At 43.0% G+C, this 20562-nt stretch overlaps 1 protein-coding gene across 1 annotated transcript in view; it reads right to left on the reverse strand.

The window, feature by feature from the left end:
* The window catches only part of CASR (calcium sensing receptor), an 80707-nt gene extending 61789 nt beyond the window's left edge, over nucleotides 1-18918 (reverse strand). The window contains exon 1 of the mRNA XM_070242351.1: nucleotides 18691-18918. The gene's annotated coding sequence lies outside the window, so the exon portion shown is untranslated. The remainder of the gene's footprint in view (nucleotides 1-18690) is intronic.
* Nucleotides 18919-20562: the final 1644 nt, after the last annotated feature.

The following is a 20562-nucleotide window of genomic DNA, read 5'->3' on the forward strand; positions in this document are numbered from 1 at the left end:
GACCAGAAGAACCAAGAACCCTATGGCACTCAGCCTTGGCCTAGACTTCACATGTGGTACAGTGTCTAAGTATGCATATTTCAGTCTTAGAGAAGGGGACCCAGACAAGCTGGCCTATGTCCAGAGAAGGTAAACAGGACAATGAAAGCTTGGAAATGACGCCATGAGGAGGAAACACTTGTGGGCACTAACTCTGAGAGTTTTCCTGGAGAAAAGAACACTTAGTTGGAACATGCCTGGGTTTTTCAGGATGCTGCTGAAAGAGGTCTTCGATTTTTTTCTAAGTGGGTACAGAGAATAGGACTGGATAGACAGGCAGAAATTCCAGGGAGACAGGTTTTGGTGTGATGTAAGGAAGAATTTTCTAACCATCAGAACTGTACAACAATACACTAGGTTTCCAACACAGCATGAGAAAAATTTTCTATTACATCAATTATGACTATGCCACAATGGAAAGACATGCCTCCCAAAGTGAGGGTGTAAAAGTATTCAGAAAGAGGCCGGATGGTCAAGGGTGAGGCAAGCAGAGAGGGCATCTGGCCCTGGCTGAGTGTGGACATGAGATCTGCATGTACCACTAGAAGACTCTGCAAGTCTAAGAACTATCTTGAATTTACGTTTTACCTTACTTTCTTGGAACCTAAATTGCTTTTACCTCTAGTCTCACAAGAGTCAGTGCATCACAGAACAATGAAGCAATTTGCTTAAAAATTGTCCGTAGCTAATTTGGGATCAAAACACTTCCCTTGGGATATAATTCTCAATGGTTTCTATACACTTATACATATGAAGCTACGTGAGTTTACCCAGAGGCAAACTACTATAGAAATCCAAGGCAAGCTTTTCATAGTGTACAGAGTCAATAAGGGGATAGTGATTTATGTGTTGTATATGTGAATAAATTGAATCAAGCAGTCCTAATGACAAATATGTAAAATAAAGTAAAGGAATGCAGTTACTCTGGTTGACCCTTTGCGAGTCACTCCTGCTGTAGGGGTCCAGCTGTGGCCCATTTGGGACCAGTGAGGATCACCTCTATGGTTCCTTCCAGCTCTGGATGTTGCACGCTATCAAAGCCAGAGGCAGCTTTAAGACATGATGTCCCAGACAGCCAGCTAGCCCTTAACAGGGTGGTGGTTGGCAGCAGGTGTGGAAGGGGATGGAGAACTCATGCCCTTCCTATTTTTATCAGTTGCTTATTCATACTGTTGATGACTTAAAAACTCACTGTCAAAAGCATCATATGATCCCCGTCCTACGTGCAGACGTGGTCTTTTGCTCTCTGACACCTCTGGCATTGCTTTCCACGCAGCAGGGCAATGGCCCCAACCTCTTTTTCCTTGTGTGACTCTCCCTGTCCCACTCCCGCTGCTTTGCAGGCCCAAGTCAAAGCATCTCTGACAGGGACTGCAGCTCCTGAAGCGATGAATGTGACTTTAAGCCTTGTTCAAATGCAGAATCTCCCCTTTTCTTTTCTACCTTAAGAATAAAGTGAGTTTATCTGCTTAATAGGAAACTTGAATTAAGTGTTACTTCCTGGGGCTTGGGTTTCTGGTTTATCCAACACTTACTGTCTCACTTGGCAGAGGCCTATCTCTATCTCAGGCCCATCTCAGAAGAAGGAACTGTCACTTAAATGGCTGTCCTGGCACTTCCCCTCCCCAAGCTATGCAGGTCTCACTGTCATCCTTCCCCTCTATGTTCTTTGTGGGATGCGACCTGACTAATCGGCCCCGCCTGAGGTATTTACTTATTTGTGGTCTTCCTTCATACTTTCCCATGAGTTCCTTCCATTGTTATGTCCCAAAGCTCCCATTTCCTCTTATGTTTCCCTCTCCTGCCATTCTCCCATGTTGGGAGGTGGCCATCGGTCGTCCTCCAGGGGTGGTGCTCATGGTAGCTGCTGTCACACTTTGCAGTCTTCCTCCTTCCTTCTCAGGCACTTCAATAATTTTGTTTCCTTGTCCTGGGCTGTCCACTGTTGGGATGTTTTAAGGAGACAATATTGGGACAACGTTTTTCAGAGTGTGATACCAGGACCAGCAGCATCGGCATCACTTGGGAACTTCTTAGAAATGCAGATTCTCAGGCCCCACCCCAGACCTGCTGAGTCATAAACTCTGGGATGGGCCCAACAATGTGTGAGTCTGATACCCATCTGCTGCATTAGGAGATGGGTTTGGCTGGGGACTCAGAACTACTCAAATCTTGCCCTCAAGGTTTCTGAGGAAAATCCATGTACAGAGAACATTAGCTGGGGCTTTGGCCCCAAATCCCAAGGTCAAACTCTAGTGACTGAGGCTGGACCACATGGAGGATCCTTCTTCTCTACTATGTTAGCCTAAGTAATCTAGATCTAAAGCACACAATCTTGCCTCTTTCTTCAAAGCTCAACTTGAGTTGAGCTCTTTCCAAACAAATACGAGAAAACTATGCTCCAAAATGCATGGCAACTCAGAGCTGGAGGTGCCAAACAGCACATGCAATGAGGAAATGTTAAAAGCCTTCCCTTCAAAATCAGGAACAAGACAAGGATACCCCATCATCACTTCTCTGTAATATTTTCCCAGAAGTTTTAGCCAGTTTAGTAACATAATGAAAAGATAGCAGAAGTGTAATGTTTAGAAAAGAAAAGTAAAATTATCATTAATTACAGATGACATGATAATCTTAGACTCTACATACAAATAATTAGAATTAATAAGACAATTTTGCAAAATTGCCAGATATATCATATATAAAAAAATTGCATTTCTATTAATCATTAAAAACAAATATACATTTTGTAAATAGATACTATTCATAATAGAAAAAAGTAAGTTTCTCAAGAATAGAATGAACTAAAGATGGGCAAAAACTTTATGGAGAAAATTTCAAACATTACTGAAAGACATTGAAGAAAATCTAAATAAATGGAGATCAGATCTCTCCTGTGTAAATGGATAAGAATACTTAATATTGTTATGATGTCAGTTCTCTCCAAATTGATCTATAAGTTCATTGCAATTCTAATAAAAATCTCAACAGGTATATGTGCCTGTGTGTGTGCACTTGACAGCAGGTGTGTGCATATGTTGTATGTGCACAACCTGATGAATTATGATAAAATTTACATGGACAAGCAAAGGGCTGAGAACAGTCAATATTCCTGAAGAAGAAGAACGTGAAAGGGACGCTCACCCTACCAGCTGCCAAAACAATATTATGCTGGAATAACTGAGATAGTTGGTAATGGCAGGGAAGACAAATAGTACAGGACAGAGAGCCCAGAAACAGACTCATGTACATGGAACCCTGATAACTGACAGATGGCATTGTGCATTGGTGGGAGAGAGGACAGGCTATGCAATAACAGTATTGGGACGCCTGGTTAACCATGTGGGAAAAAATGACTTTGGACTTATACTCAGATCATACATAAAAATCAGTTGCAAATGGCTTGAAGATTTAAGTGTGATAGGCCAAATTCTAAAATTTAGAAGAAAATATAGAATGCTTTTATAACCTCAAGTATAGAAAGATTTCTTGAACAAGGGGGAAAAAAGCACAAACAATCAAAGAAAAGATGATAAATTCAACTACATTAAACTAAGAACTGCTGTTCATAAAAAGATCCTATAAAGTGAAAAGGCAAGCAGCAAATGGTAAGGAGACAGTTGTAGCAATGTATCTGGAACATGAACAGTATCCAGAATATATAGCATTCCTATTGAAAGAAAAATAGGAATCTCCCAATGGAAAAACAATGGGCAAAAGACATCAACAGGCATCTCACAGAGGAAAAACTATCTTAATAGACAAAGGAAGAAACACACACACATTGGTCATCAAATTAAAACCACAACAATTTGGCAACAACTCAACAGCTGGCAAGGATGTGGATAAATGAGAACTCTCATACACTAACGGCGGAAGTTTAAATCAGTAAAACCACTTTGGAAATCCATTTTGCATTGTCTGTAAACATGAAGATGTGCACACCCTAAGCCCAACACTTTTACTGCCAAGGAGTCATGTACAAAAACGTTTATGGCAACATTTTTTATAACAGCAGGAAATTGCAAATACCAATTTCTGATTGACAGGAGAATAGATAAATTTTAATACACTCATACAATAAATTCTATACATCAGTAAAAATGAATGAACCACAGCTATAGTCATTAACATGGATTACTCTCACAAATATAATATTTTAAAAAATGCTCACTGAAGAAGAATGCAAAGGGCATGACTTGATTTGCACAAAATTCAAAACAAGGCAAATTAAACAATGTATTGTTTAGGGATACAGATGTTTCTGATATAATGTAATATATGTATTAAAAAAAACACAATGCTCTCGTTCTGCAAAACCACTCACTAAAAGTAACAGAGATTATGGATTACTTTCCTATGGAAAAAACAGAAAAAAGTCCTACGTAACTTTGTAAACAAAATATTAATAAAACCAACAACAATCCTAATAAAAACATTAGTATAATTACAAGCCATATTACATTCTTAATAAATAAATACTTCTGCAAATAGGAGAATTGATCTTACAGAAAACAGGATAGCTTCTTAGGAGAATGTTTAAGGAAGGTTGAGGAAGCTGCCTTAGGACCAAATGCCCGAACAGGAAGAACTGTGTAACTAGCATCTCCCAGACAGGGGATGAGGGCAAAGTCAGCCAAGAGAAGAACTCGGAATAGATGAGCTTCCTGAGCTGAAATCCACAGCGTGCTGCATTCAGCTGTGTTAGTGTACTTTGCAGTCCGCTGCTGCTCCTTGGTGGCACAGAACATTTACGTGTGGGGAAAAACATTGTATAAACAATGTGACTTCTGAGTATATTGACACAATTCCCTTATTTACTGACTGCATATGAACTCATGCGCATCACAGTAACACAAGTTGTAGCATGATGAACGGAACATACATATTTCACAAAACTATAAGGTAAGGGAAAGTGAAATACGAATTCGGGCGTGCTTACCTCTCTGGAGGAAAGAGCAGGATGGACTTGATTAGAGGCAGAGAGCGGTTCCCAAGAACTAATTTTCTTACGTTGGATTATGGGTACACAGGTGTCTATTTTATTATTATTCTTTAAACCATCATCATATTTCATGACTTCATAGTGGTTCATGGTATACACGAGTCAAAATTTACATAGCAAATCATCTACTGCTGGGCATTTAAGATATTTCTGATTTTCTTTTACTATTAAAAACAACATTTCAATTAACCTATTTTTAAATACTTCTTTAGCACTTGTCCGATTATCTCCTTGGAAGATTCATTCCAGAAGTGGAAACGCTGTGTCACAAACTCTTTTTTTCTATTTGGTCGGTTAGAGATAATTTGCTCTTTTCAAAGATGACTTGCTTTTTCTAAACCAATATTTTGTTTTTTTTATAGAGGGAATGCTAATTGACGTTCTGTTCTAGTATTTTATTTTCTGAGGTTAAATCGTTCCTTCGACAATTGATCACGCCCTAAAGAAAAAGGCATGGGTCAGAAAGCTCCGCACCCCTCTCAGGAGTCCCACTGGTGGAACTTGGTTTTAAAATATCCGAAAAAACACTTCAGAGAAGGCCCAGACAAAGGCTGAAATGATTAGACTAAGGATTACAGCAGAATGGAGACTATAAACAGATGAGAGACAGAGGGGTGGACTCTCTAGAAAGAGAAATGGGGAATACAAAGGGGTCGATGAAGGAAGCCAGCAGAGAGGAGATCAAAGCGATGAGAGCAGAAAGAAAAGGTGATGCAAGAATGAAGGCGCTTTTTAATGACACCTTGAGGCCTGAAAGAAGGGGAGGCAAGGTGACGAGCACAGGAGATCGATATGAGTCAAAGGCAAGAGGCAGCTGGGAGGTGACCTGGTCAGGAGAGCCAAGCACACTGGGTCAATGAGAAAAAACCTATGAAACCTGCATCCAGAAAAAAAGTTATTACAGAAATTGAGAAGATAGAACTCAGTGTCTGTAGAAATGCTTGTTTGTGGGGGAAATTATAAATATAAAATGGAAGTGCTGGTAAATATGCACAACAGTCAAAGATCCTGTAGTTCTTTTAAAAAGTGTGAAATTTCCTTCACAGCATGAACGAGAGTAAGGAGAGATGGCTACTACCCCAGAGGAAAAACTACGGCCGCTGGGGTTCACAGAACCAGGGAGCAGAGGGAGGTGGAGAGGCGGTTTAGGTAACTTAGACCAGAAAAAGGATTTAGATCGAAACAAGCTAAGAATTTCCCACCTGAACCACACAAGGACACAAAGTGCCAGATAAGAGATCCGGTTCACGCAAACATTTTCAGCACATACGATCAGCTCCCCAGCTCAGCCTAGCAGTTGGGGGGCGAAAAGAAGAACTGGAGAAGTTGTCAGCATAGAAACACCGATGGAGGAAATGGCCCAGACGCAGTCCTAAAGACTCTACATCTTCAAACAACGCACACACATTTTCCAATCAAAAAAAAAAAGATAAGAAAAACAGGAAAGTTAAGAAAACCTCAATATCAATTTAAAAAGTAATTATTACATAGTAAAAGCTAAAAGAAAAAAAATTAGTCAATTCTATCTCCTTAATCTCACAACTCTTCGCATTTTTTGTATATACTGCATATCTATGTCTCCAGCGTTATACCATTTCTCTGTGAATCCATCTTGTAGTATCTGTTTTTACACAAAGGGATTTAATTTGAAATCCTCTGTTACTTTTTACATTATGAACATATGTCTATGCCACTGATATTCTTTTCCCATATAATATATAATGACTATTTGGTATTTCATCGTCTCTATGCATCATATTTTATTTAGCCAATTCCCTTCTGTTAAACGTGGAACTTGTCTCAAATTTTTCATATTATGAATATTGCCACCCTGAACTTCCTTGGGGTTAAATCTTTGTACATATTAATGCTTATTTCCTTAGCATAAACTCAGGCATGGGCATTGTTGGATTAAAGGATAAGAACCTTTCAAAAGCTTTTAATATGTATTGCCAATTGCCCTCCTGAAAGGGTGTATCCATTTACACTGTCATAGCAGTGTGTGAGACAGCTTTTGGCCAAATCATTATAGTTTTTGAAGAATAGAAGAAAGCTCCCAGAAATTAAATTTTGACTATGTGCTTTGGAATTATGTGACTTGGGTTTGAATCTAGGCTGTTCCACTTACTGGCCATAAGACCTCAGGCAAGTCACTTAACCTCACTAAACCTCCGTGTTTCCCCATTGTATTGAGATATACATAACTAAAGTTTTTGATAGGATTAAACAAAACAAGGCATAAAAATGCTTAGCACAACACCTGATACACTGTAAACACTAAAGAAACACTAAATGGAATTCCTCAGCATGTTTTTTCCCCCTAGGGTTTCACTATGAAAGCTACCAAGAATAGCACAGGGAATGAGACACCAAAGAGAAGGAATTCAGATCACAGGAGACACTGAAGGAAAGCATCAGGACCACCACAAATCTGGTTCATAAATGTGGGTCAGAAAAAAGCCTTCTGAACAAGAAAACTAATTGAATTTAAATTATGTACTAGTGATGGTGTCAGCTTAGCAGTGTGGCTACGTGGCTGTAACACAATACAACCAGCACTTGCGTGCTAAATGGACAGGGAGGAAACGAAAGCATCCTGGGGACTCTCACCCTTCTGCTGTGAGGCCCAGCTGCTCTGCAGACCCCTTACAAGGAGATAATGACAAGTTTTGGGACAATTAGAAAAGCAAGATCACAAGCCCTGAGGTGTGTAAGCTGTCACAGTGGGTTGATAACACCACGGCAAGCAATAACAGGAATACTGACCTCAAGAAGGAGGAAGGGAGAAATGGAGAGAGAGGGGGAGGGGGAGGAAAGGAGGAGGAGGGGGGAGGGGAGGTGAGGAGGGGGAGAAAATAACCAAAACGTACAGACCAAATGAATGTGGCCCACCATACCGGCCCCAGTAGATCTCGTTACAGGGGAGGCAGCTCCACAGATGTGCACGCTGGGAACCGGCAGGTGGGAACTCTTCACTTGAACTTGAATGAAGACAAAGATGCAGAGTGAAACTGGGAGGTAAATAATGGAATGGAATTTGAGTAAACATGGAAGGAGGGGAGAGGTGTCTGGAAACCCTCAAGAAGAGCCAAGGGTTATAGGCATTGCTGGCACTTTCCTGCCAAGTTCGGGGCCTCCTGGGAAAGTTCCTTCTCATGATACTGGCGAACAACAGGGCAAACCACCCACAGGTGCAATGCAGGGAAGGGATTAAGAGGGGTCAACCTGGCTATTATTTGTCTTTTGTTGGTGAGGCTTGATGTCACCAAGGTAGGAAGGAACAAGTGATAGGGACAGGGGGACAGGAAGGGAGAAAAGTAGGAAGGGGAGGGAAGGGAGGCAATCAGTCCCCACCATGGCTGTTCCATGGTGGGAGATGCCAGAGGTGGGCCCTGTCTTCAAGGAGTTCAAAGCCCAGTTAGGAAGACAAATCTCTTAGTGTGAAAAAGCAAACACATATGATGAATGGCCAGGTAAGAACAAAAGATGCGGCGGTTTGCGGGCTGTGGGCAGGCACAGCTGGGAAAGCTTCCTGGCGCAGAAGGCTTGGGTGGGATCTGGACAGGTGATGAGTAGAGAGGGGGTTCCAGACTGGGGAGTGGCAGGAGCTAGGCAGCCGAGGCAGGACTGAGAAGGCATGTAGACTGGAGACCTGGTGACGTGTACTGCCATGTGAAAGGGCAAGACGGTAAAAGGGACAGAGCTTGAGCTTTGGGAACAAGAGGACTTGTTCTTCCCACTTTCTGGGAGTCCTAGGACCTCAGTTTTATCACCTACAAAATGAGGATAATAATACCTTCCTTTCAGGGTTGTTGAAAGGATGAAAAAATAACATGAATAAAGCACTAACACACTACTGGCACATGATAAATGCTTAGAAAGTGATAGATAATCTTGTTATATGACTACTCCAAGAAATAAAAGCACAGATAGAAAAGAGAAGATAGGAGAATAATAATATAAAAAAACAAGCTGCAGATTTCTAGAAGTGAAAATGTTCAAATAAAAAGGGTATAATGTAAAGGGTGATAAAGATTAAAGAAGGGGTGGATTAGAGCAGGGGTACCTAACGTGTGGTCCCTCCCTGGATCAACATCACCAGCATCACCTGGGAGCTGGTAAGGTGTCTGGCTCTACCCTAGACTGACTTAAGCAGAATTTCTTCTGGTGGAGCTCAGTAATGCACATGTTAATGATATTCCCCATCTTAAAGTTTGAAAGCCCTTTTGTTAGTGCCATTGACTCGATTCAGCAGGGAGAAACCCTGTCTAGTCTTTTTGTGCCATCCTCTTACCTTCCAGTGCTATATCAGACAAAGGTCCACTGATAGTCATAGGGTTTTCAAGGCCAATTTTTTCAGAAGTGGGTGGCCAGGTCTTTCTTCCTAGTCTGTCTTAGTCTGGAAGCTCTGCTGTAACCTGTCCACCATGGGTGACCCTGCTGGTGTCTGAAGTGCTGGTGGCATAGCTTTCAGCATCACAGCAACATGCAGTAGCCCACAGTATGACAACTGACAGGTGGGTGGTGTAGCTCCCTAACCAGGAAAGAAACCTGGGCCGTGGTGGTGAGAACGCCAGATCTTAACCACTAGACCATCAGGGTGGGCTTTGAAAGCCCCAGGCAGGAGGATTTGGAAAAGTTTCTGGGCCAAGAGATTAGCTCAAAGTAGATACACCAGATTCCAGTTATCATTGACCTCAATTAATCCTTTCACATGTGCATGAGGGTTACTAATTTATAAAGAGAACCTCAGAGATTCTACAAGGAAAGTAAAACTATGGAAAAGGGTTAAGATTGACTATAGTCACAGGATAAAAGCATAAAATTATGTCAGTATATGTCAGTTCAATAATCTTTTGCTGCTAATAGTTACAAAAATTCTTTAGGTTTTTAGAGCTTTGAAGATTTTGGAATTGTAGACCAATACTGATTCATTTAACCCACATAACAAACCTATGTGGTAGGTACCCTTGTCATCCCCCGTCTATAGATGAAGAAAGTGAGACACGGAGAGGTTTCCAAGGTTACAGGGCTAATATGCAGCAAAATATTTTTGGCAAAATCCTAGGTTTACCAGGATTTGAACCCAAGTGGTGAGATTCCAGAAGCTACACTTCTAGCTGCTAGTCTACGCTACTTCACCCCGAAAGTAATTTATTAAGACATTCCCTTATTATTGGACACATAGGTTGTTTCTAGTGTCTCACTTTCATAAATAAACACCGTGAAGAACATCTTAGGGCATAAGCCTTTTTACTTTTTAAATTATTTTAGCTTTGTGTTACACTTCTTCAGCTCTTTAGCTACTGTGACCATACAGTAACACTAAGCATCTTTCTTCACAGTTTCTTAGTTAACTTACTTACTTTTGAGGGGGCATAGTCTTAAACCGCATTTCCCATGATTTCTTTAGGATAAAATCCCAGAAATTGAATTCTTCAGTCAGACTATAAACAATTTCTTTTTTTTTTTTTTTGGTGAGGAAGATTGTCCCTGAGCTAACATCTGTGCCAATCTTCCTCCACTCTGCATATGGGATGCCATCACAGCATGGCTCGACAAGTGGTGTGTGGGTCCAAGCCTGGGATCCAAACCCATGAGCCCTGGGCAGCCAAAGCAGAGTGCACAAACTTAACCACTATGCCACTGAGCCGGCCCCTACAAACAATTTTAAGATAATTATTTTGCAGGTAATTTGTTACAAGAGTAACCATTTTATTCCACTCCATCAGCATTATCTTTAAAGTCTTAATATTCTTTTCTCTTTTTTTTTTTTGAGGAAGATTAGCCCTTAGCCAACATCCGCCACCAATCCTCCTCTTTTTGCTGAAGAAGATTGGCCCTGAGCTAACATCTGTGCCCATCTTCCTCTATTTTATATGTGGGATGCCTTCCACAGCATGGCTTGATGAGCAGTGTATAGGTCCATGCCTCAGATCTAAACCGGCACCCCTAAGCTGCCAAAGCACAGCATGCAAACTTAACCACTATGTCACTGGGCTAGCCCCTAAAGTCTTAATATTCTTGATAAGCAAACTAGCATATCATTTTAAAAAGTCTTGTTTCTTTTATTCAAGTAAAATTAAAATTTGTATGTGTGTGAGGAAGATTGGCCCTGAGCTAACATCTGTGCCGATCTTCCTCTGTTTTATGTGGGATGCTGCCACAGCGTGGCTTGATGATTGGGGCTAGTCCATGCCCAGGATCCGAACCTGTGAACCCTAGGCCGCCAAAGTGGAGTGTGTGAACCTAACCACTACGACACCAGGCCGGCCCCAGTACCAGCTTACTTTTGACATGCAAACTCATTTACGTTTCTATTTTTCCTCTCCAAAGCCCCAGTACATAGCCGTATATCCTAGCTACAAGTCATTCTAGTTCTTCTGTGTGGGATGCCGCCACAGTAACCACTACGCCACGACGTCGGCCCCTAAAATATTTTTATATGTTCACCAAACTATGTGCTTTTCCTCATTTGAAAACTATTACATCTTTTGTCCACTTTTTTGAAACCGAGGTCTTAATGTTCTTCCTATTAAATTCTAGGAGCTCTTTAGATACTGAAACTTTTAACCTTTTGGGATATTTGCTGCAATTATTTTTAGTTTATTTTCTTTTTAATTTAGTTATGACTTTTTACACATAAGTATTTTAAATGTTTATGTAAGAAAATCTGTCAATATTTTCCTTCATCATTCTCTGCTACTTTCACACTTAGAATGAACTTCCTCATTCCCATAAAATATCCTTTGCTTTCCTCCCCACCCACCAAAATAGAAACTTTCCAAACTTCAAGTTTTAACTTGAAGTTACAATTTGACTAAGTGTATTTACAGTAAGAAGTTCATTTCTTCAGAAAGCTACATAAGCTACGTGTGTTCATTTTTGCTGGTGGATATCCTTTTTGCTCCATGAAACCTGCGTAAGATCGAGAGGCGGCCAGAAAGTAGGAAGATCAGAGGGCTAGGAATAAATGGAGTCCGGAGCATTAATCAGGTCTGTCATTTATAGCTGTGATTTTTTTACTTCTTTTGAGGAAGATTAGCCCTGAGCTAACTACTGCCAATCCTCCTCTTTTTGCTGAGGAAGACTGGCCCTGAGCTAACATCTGTGCCCATCTTCCTCTACTTTATACGTGGGACACCTACCACAGCATGGCTTTTACCAAGCGAAGCCATGTCCACACCCTGGATCTGAACCAGGGAACCCTGGGCCACCAGGAAGCGGAACATGCGAACTTAACCACTGCACCATCAGGCTGGCCCACTATAGTTGTGCTTTCTTTGGCAAGTCACTCCACCTTTCAGAGTCCTGGCTCCTCATTTGTAAAATGGAGGTAATTGTACCTATCCCGCCCATCTCCCTTATTTATCTCCCGAGTGTTCTGAGGATCAAGTGAGTCAATGAGAGGAAAGTGCCTTGTCAATCACTCACTGTTATACCAGCCTACATATTGAGATTTGTTCATTCATTCAGCTCCTCCAATGTCAGGCACCCTGCTGGATTCTGGGGCTTCAAAGTTGAATAAGACATACTGTCTGTACTTGACTAATGTGTATTAGCTCATTTAAGTCTTTTAATGACCAGTGAGGGAGGTCATATTAATAACCTCAGTTTATAGATAAGGAAACTGGGCACAGAGAGGTTAAACAGCTGGCCCAAGGAGGTCATACAACTAATAAACTGTAGAGCTGGGATGCAATCTAACTCCAGAGCCCAGACCTCTAACCGCTATCCTGTGCTGCCTCTCAAAAGATGAGGGTGCAAATTGGCCAATAATTGTAAAGGGTGAAACTTTAGTTGGGATATTTTCATTTTTAAGAGTGCAAAAACAGGAGAACACTCGGCTCCCTCACTACCTATTTCTCCTGATCCCTCAATCGACACATAGCACAAAAGGGCTCCCACGGGCAGGGGCTTGGGGCGCAGGTATGAGCAGACAGGGATCCTGACCTGAAGCAGCTCATGAGCTGATGGACTGGGGGTCTGAAGCTGTGGTAGAGAACCTCAGCCTGAGGGTTCCCCTCTCACCGGCTCTCTCAAACCAGCTGTCACTCCTCTTCCTCTCCCTCCCCACCTTCTTCTGCAAGGGCCCCCAGCCTGGAGATCTGGGGTACCATGCTGGCATCTCTCAGTTCGCAGTGCCAGCTCAACACGTGACACGCAGTTGGAGCTCAAGTGATGCTTCTTGAACTAAAGGCTTATGTCAAATCACAGAATATTTAGAAAAACTATATGGAGGCTATGATAATTCTTTCAACCATCAACTTCTATTAAGAGGAGAAAAATAAAACTCTTTTTCCTAAGGACAAACCGCTCAGAATTTTTGGAGAGAATCATTACACTCTCTTTGAGCCTGCTTCTTTCTTTCTACATGAAAAACAAGAAATAAACAAGAAAGACGCTTGTTAGGAACTCCACCAACAGAAAACATGGGAGAAAGAAGTCAAATGATTCCATTTTTCTATTTGTTAGTAATTTTGCTTGTGTGTATGTGAAAGACTTGTTGAAAGAAGAATAGCTAAAATTAGTTTCCTCTCTGAGGTATCATATTACCTTTGCCCCCATCATCACTGACACTCATTGCCTGAGCGTGGAGGAAAACAGGTTTCCGCCCCGGTTCCCAGGGAAAAAAATCAATTATAGGTGAGAAACACATAAAAGCCAATTAATTCAGGTTATTTAACCTAAGACATCTTCATTCTTTCTGCTTTTTCAATGTAAGGAAAGACCTCAGAGGCAGCTGAGCCAAAGGATACAGTCCAGATAAGCACCTACCACACGCCAGGCATTGTATTGAGCACTTTCTATGTATAGCTCATTTAAACTTCACAACCACCCTTCGAAGGAGACATTACCTCAGTTTTACAGACATCAAAGGAATATCCACCAATAAAAACTGAGGCTCTGAGAGGTTAGATATCTTGTCCAAGGTCAGAGAGATGCAAAGTCCACTTTCAAGCAAACTCTAGACCATCCGTGGCAGAGGCAGACTTTATTTTTCCTCATTTCACATTTTGCCACCTCACTCACTAGCCCTGCCTAATTATAAAGTCTGTTCATTTCTGTGGCTTCAAGTAACGATACAGTTGTTCAAGCAACTGAATCCAACTGTACTACACTCCATGAGCATTTCTCAGGACCCACATTTCCCCAAACGCTATCACACCCGTCTGGGTTATTTTCTGTCTTATGGATGGATGAGGTGGTTACCAAGACTACAGTGAATTATAAAATAGGGACCACCCAAATTCTCTAATTCTCACTGGCTTTAATAAAGGCACCTCAGCCAGTTGCAGGAGGACACTTGAGAGAAAAGGGGGAAAAATTCAGTCAGGCTAGCGTCAGGCAAGAGTTGAACCAAAACTACCTTGCATGAGTGAGGGTTATATGTGCCACTTTGTGACAATGGCAAATGGATGAAGTCTAATGTTCATTCACCTTGAACTAAAAGCCTCCCAGAAATAAGGGGGGGGGGGAGGGAGAGAGAGAATTATATCTGTCATGGATCAACTAGACCCTCCTGATCCTATTTTATGCTATGACATAGAAGTTATGAAGGGGACTTCTGAATTAGAAAGGCAGCTTTTTCGGTACCAATCATTAAGTCCTTTGCACATAAGCACTTCTCAGATAGTTGATCCCCAGTCCTGGTTGATACCCAGCTTCCTTTTGTTTATCATAAGATCACTTGGATGAGAGAAGCAAAGGATGACAGACCGGAATCCCGGGCACATCTCTCACGTCCTCATCCTTGCTGCCCGTGTCTAATGAGTAACTGAGTTCTGTGGAGTCTACCCAGGAGACATCTCAAGCGTTTGGCTCCTTTTATCCATGGCCACTGCCATGGTCACCATGGTTCAGGGCATCATCACCATCATCTGAATGGTTACAATCTCTTTAAGAGGTTGCTCTGCTCCAAACTCACCCCTCTTTAACCCAGCATCCACATGCAGCCAGGATGAGTGAGCTCCCAACAAAAATGTTCACTAAGTCACTCCTCCACTTAAAATCCTCCAGTGGCTCTCTTTGCCCCAGGATAAATAATGACAATAATAGCCAACAACAGCTGGGTGCAAAGTCAGTGTCAGGTACTGCATGACTTATCTCAATTCTTGTCCCGACCCTATGAGGGAGGTATAGCCTCTATTCCCACTACTTATTGAGGCTAGGCTACTTGACCATGGCCCCACAGGTAGAAAGTGGCAGAGCCATGACTCAACCCTGGGTTTGTATGACCTCAGAGTGCATGCTTTAACCACCAGGCTATCCATGTGATGGCATGCAGGTTCTCTGTGACCTGGACTGCCCACCGCTCCAGCCTCATGTGTTAATGAGCCCCTCTTTGCTCCTTATGCTTCAGCCCTTTGAGCCACTTGCAGGTCCTGGATCTTGACATGCTGTTTCATGCCTCTGTTTTTGTTTACTTTTGCACATAAATCCCTCTTCTATAATGCCCTCTCCCCTTTGTCTATCTTATGGAATGTCTCATCTTTCAAGATTCAACTCAAGTGTTAACTCTTCCATGAATCTTTTCTTGACCCCTCCTCTCCTTGGTAGAATTGACCACTCCCCTCCCTGTGCATCACTGAACCCTAATTATGCTTTCATTATAGCAACCACAATACTTTCCTACCTTAAATGGATGAGTATGTCTCCCCCCCTTAGACCTCTATGAAGTCCTTAAATGCTGGGACTGTGTCTTACTAATTCATTTTCTCCATGATATCTTGCATAGTGCTGGGCATACAGAAGGTTTACTGTAAATACTGTTGAATGAATGAAAATATTTGTTTGCACATGAATATGTTGCTTGGTTAGAGCACCCCATGCCACTACATTGTGAGATTTATATTACTTTTGCTTACAGCATCAATGCAATTAGTAATTTTTTTTTCTTTACCTAAGGACTATATACAGAACTTTGAAGAGGTTCGTGCAGCTTTAGGTAACTAAAAATTTTGACATCCTCCCAACTAGAGCAGTGGATAAGGGAGGAGAGAAGATATTGTAGTCCACCTGCCACACCTATTTTCACCTGGGAAAGTATTCAGTGACAACAATGAGGTGTCACCATACAAGCCAAATTTGGTATGGGACTTATATACATATCTACCTTAGCAATGGGAATATGGATAATTTGCATTTGAATCATAATGCACATATTTTATTGTGTGCAATAAACTGAAGTTATAAGAATAAAATTAATCATTTATTTTGAAAGCAAGAATAATAGCAATGAAAAACCGTGATCAACTCAAGCCAGTACAAATGATGCTGTGATAAACAAAGCATTCTTTCCCAAAATTCCAGAAATGCCAACTCTATATGTGTACACATGCACTATAGCAAACACTACATGGTGGCCAGACTTCTTGCAGCCAAATGCAACTCCTAACCAATGCATTCTGGTCCTACCTCAAAACCATATATATCCCCACCATTCCCACCTGCCCTTGAATCTCAGCTCAAGGAAAATCTCCTTAGGGAAGCCTTTCCTGATCTCCCAGTAGTCTTTACATCCTCAAAGAACTGTTTCTCTCCTTTAGAGAACTTATCTTAGTTTGTAATTACACATTCAATACTTAGTTATTGTACTAACAGTTGATTCCCCAAAGCATCTATAAGCTCAAGGAGATCAGGGATCCTCCCAGGTTTTATTCACCATTTTTCCCCAGTGACTGGCACACAGCCAGGCACTCTGTAAACATCTTGAATGAATGAATGATGAATGATTCCTTCACCTCTTACTCATTCATTGCCCTGTTCTCTTAAGAATTATAGCCCCATTCCTTACCAGTCTGAAGCTGGTACTCAGTTCATACCTCTTCATTATTCTCCCACTCTACCATGAGGATCAGTCCATACTTTCTAATCCTCTCCTCTCCCAACTCCTCATTCAAAAAGGCTTCTTAGAAGTGGCAGCTTCTACCCAACCTGAACTTTCTGACGTGTGGGACCCAGGTCAAGGTCATGCAACATGAAAAAATGAACAAAGTGAAGGCGGATTAGTGACTGGAGTAGCTATTAGGTTATTTTAAACAGTCCACACAACTCCTAAAAACCTTTTAATTCAGTAAAAATAATTTGAACTACTTCTATTTTATCACATGGACAAAAATGGGTTGATTTGCTGGTTTTGGCCTAAAACAGAAAAAGTCCTGGAAAAGAGTTGATTGTGCTGCTTGTTGGCAAGAAGTGCCACATACGTAGTCTCTTAGCATAATTATTTAGGAAGCTGCTCCTAAATGACAGGGCCCTGCCATAAAGCATTCTCCTCCACTCTGGGATGTTGGCCTGCCTCTCCTTTCCTACTTCCCTGATCCCAACTCATTCTTGTACATCTTCCTCTCCCCACTTGTCTACCGCAAAGCTAGGTCCCTAAGCCCCTTCACAAGTATGAAACGTCCACCCCCTGAGGTTCCTACGGAGGAAAAAATCCCATGCCTTCCACTCTGCTCATCCTGGGTGGAGCGAGGAGAAGCAATGGTGTGACATGCAAAGTTCTGCTTTCAGGAATAGGAACCAGCGGGGTGTTAATTTCTGGAAATCTAGAGCATTTTAGGAAATATCCTTCATTAATTCCCTTCAGTACCAGATTCTACTTAAACTGCATTTGGAAAATCCAGTTTAAGGAAAAGAATAGACAGTATAGAACCGGCGAAGGACTCTTCCCCAGTGCTCCTTCGAATCACGGGGAGAGTTCAGGAAGGTAAATGAAATGTCCTCTCTCGGTAGTGGGTTCCCTACCCCAAGGGCCTCCCCAGTGAAAGACTCTGAAGACAGCAGAGGTGGCGCCAGCGGGGAACACTGGGAATTAAGCGATGCGGGCGATGGTGGTGACGTCACCTTTCTGCTGGTACTTTCATTACGCAGGACGTGGGATAAAGAATCAAAAGGAGGGAGAAGAACAAGTAGAGTAGGAGAAGAAATGGGTAAAAAAAACAAGGCAGGCATAAATAGACACAAATGCTAGTCTAGGATTATCTCTAGAAGATATTTTGTATTTATTTTTTTAAAGCCTTGTGCATATATTATCTATTGAAACCATTATTTTAAAATAATAATAAAAAAATAATGAAAGACTCCATCAATCTGGTACTTTTTTTTCTCCCCAGGAAATACAGCGGCTGGTGATCAGGCCCGGGGACTGACACCCTAATTTTGCGCCACTGAGGCAAGGTCCCGAAGGCAGCTGGAGGCTTGGGCCAAGGAGCCTGCGAGAGGACTCATGGCCCAGGAGCATAAGTGCTGACGCTGTGGTCCTCCCTTCCATATGCGAACACGCTAGAAAACTGCCTATTCCCTTGTTAACACACGGAGGGGAGTTCTTTCTGACCGTGTCACAGGCAGAAACAAGGCGGAGGCACAACACTACCCGCAGCCCGGGTCTTGGCGCGCACTCCCATTCATCCGTGAGGGCGACCCTGCGGCCCTTCCGGGGGTAACTAACAGTCTGGTCTTGCGCCCGGGATGCCCTTGGTTTTGTAACCTGGACCCCGACGCCCCGCACCCAGTTTCCAGGTGTATGTGCTCCAACGTGAGCCCTTCGTTTGGTCCCCAAGCCCGCGGCCCCCAGACCCCGCCGCTGCCCCTCCCACTTTGGGGCGCTTTCCGCCCGCCCTCCTCGCAGCCCTCGGTCCTACCTGGCACCCCGGCCCGGGCTCCCTCACCAGGGACAGCGCCAGCCCGTCGGCTGTGGGTCTCCCAGAGGATGGGCTCGGGGCTGAGCTCAGGACAGCGTGCGCGCGCCCCGCTGTCGATGCCAAGGTCACGGTCTCCGACAGGCGTCCGCCCTTGGGGCCGGCCACGGCAGCCCCCGCAGACCCTCTGGGCGCCGCCGCGGCCCGGGCCTCGGAGCTCCGCCCCTCGCCGCTCCCCGCCCGCCTGCCCCCTCCGGGTCCCTCGCCGCGGAGCCTCGCTGCCCTCCGAGCCCACTCGCGGGCTGCTCTCTAACCTGCTCCCCGGCAGCTCCGGTTCCCTCACCGTCTTCCCAGCCTAGACCGAGCTGAGCTGACTCCTCCGGAGCCCGGCCCCGAGGGCTCATCTTCCCTCCCCCGAGGGCCACGCGTCGGGTCTGGTCCCCAGAGACGGCGGGCTCCGCGCTTGGGTCCTCTTCTGTCCTCTCTGTTGCCGCGCCAGGAATTCCCGGACCCCAGATCCTGCTCCCGCGGTCGGAGAGACCCCCTTCCCTCCTCCCCGGACATGGAAAGAGACTTACTTAAGACGTCGGGGGCTTATGGCCCCGCCAACGTTCTCTGTGCCAAGCGGGGGAAACTTTTTTCTGATAAAAGGCTCAAGAGTCACAGTAAAATAAATAAAAATCCCGTGCCAAAACTCTTACTCATTCTGCAAGATGCAGGTCAATCCCTGCCCACGCTGCAAGACCTTCTCTGCACGCAAACAGCTCGCTTCTTCTACTTTCCTGCGCGAAGGGGCACGCGGTCCTCCGTGGCCAGAGGCAGGCACCTTGAAGACCAGGACTCGGGCTGCCTTGCTCATTCATCCCTGTCCCCAGCCCCTGGCGTGGTGCCTGCCACCTGTGAGGCGTTCGAATATTTTATGAATAAGTGGAAAATTAATTTCTTTTGTGGAAAACTTTTTTTTTTTCTATCCTCAAATAATGCATACTCCTTTGGGTGGGCAATTTGCTAGTCTCTATAAAGAGCCACAAAAAAATATGATCCCCTTTGATGTAGTAATTCCATTCTTGGGCAAATTTCCAGCACAAAATAATACTGTGCAGATGTTTGTAGCAGGATCATTTATTACAGAAAATAATAATTTGAAAAACCACAAAAGCAAACAAACAAGAACAAAACTGGAGGCATCATGCTCCCTTATTTCAAACTGTGTTACACAGCTGTAATAATCAAAACAGAATGGTATTGGCATAAAAATAGACACACAGATCAATAGAATAGAATAGAGAGCCCAGCAATAAACCCAGGAATATGTGGTCAATTGATTTACAGCAAAGTAGACAGAACTATACAATGGGGAAAGGACAGTCTCTTCAATAAATGGTGTTGGGAAAACTGGACAGCCACATGCAAAAGAATGAAACTGGACTATATCTTACAGCAGAGACAAAAATTAACTCAAAATGGATTAAAGATTTGAATGTAAGACTTGAAACCATAAAAGTCTGAGAAGAAAACATAGGCGGTAAGCTCCTTGACATAGGTCTTGATGATTTTTTGGCTCTGACTCCAAAAGCAAAGGTGACAAGTAAAAATAAACAAGTGAGACCACATCGAACTGAAAAGCTGCTGCACAGCAAAGGAAACCATCAACAAAATGAAAAGGCAACCTACTGAATGGGGGAAAATATTTGCAAATTATATATCTGATGAGGGGTTAATATCCAAAATAGATGAAGAACTCACTACAACTCAATAGCAAAAGATCCCCCGAAATTTTATTAAAAATGCGTGGAGGTTCTGAATAGACATTTATCCAAAGAAGACATGCAGATGGCCAATAGGTACATGAAAAGATGCTCAACATCACTAATC

The sequence above is a fragment of the Equus caballus genome, chromosome 19, assembly GCF_041296265.1.
Source record: "Equus caballus isolate H_3958 breed thoroughbred chromosome 19, TB-T2T, whole genome shotgun sequence".
Classification (NCBI taxonomy): domain Eukaryota; kingdom Metazoa; phylum Chordata; class Mammalia; order Perissodactyla; family Equidae; genus Equus; species Equus caballus.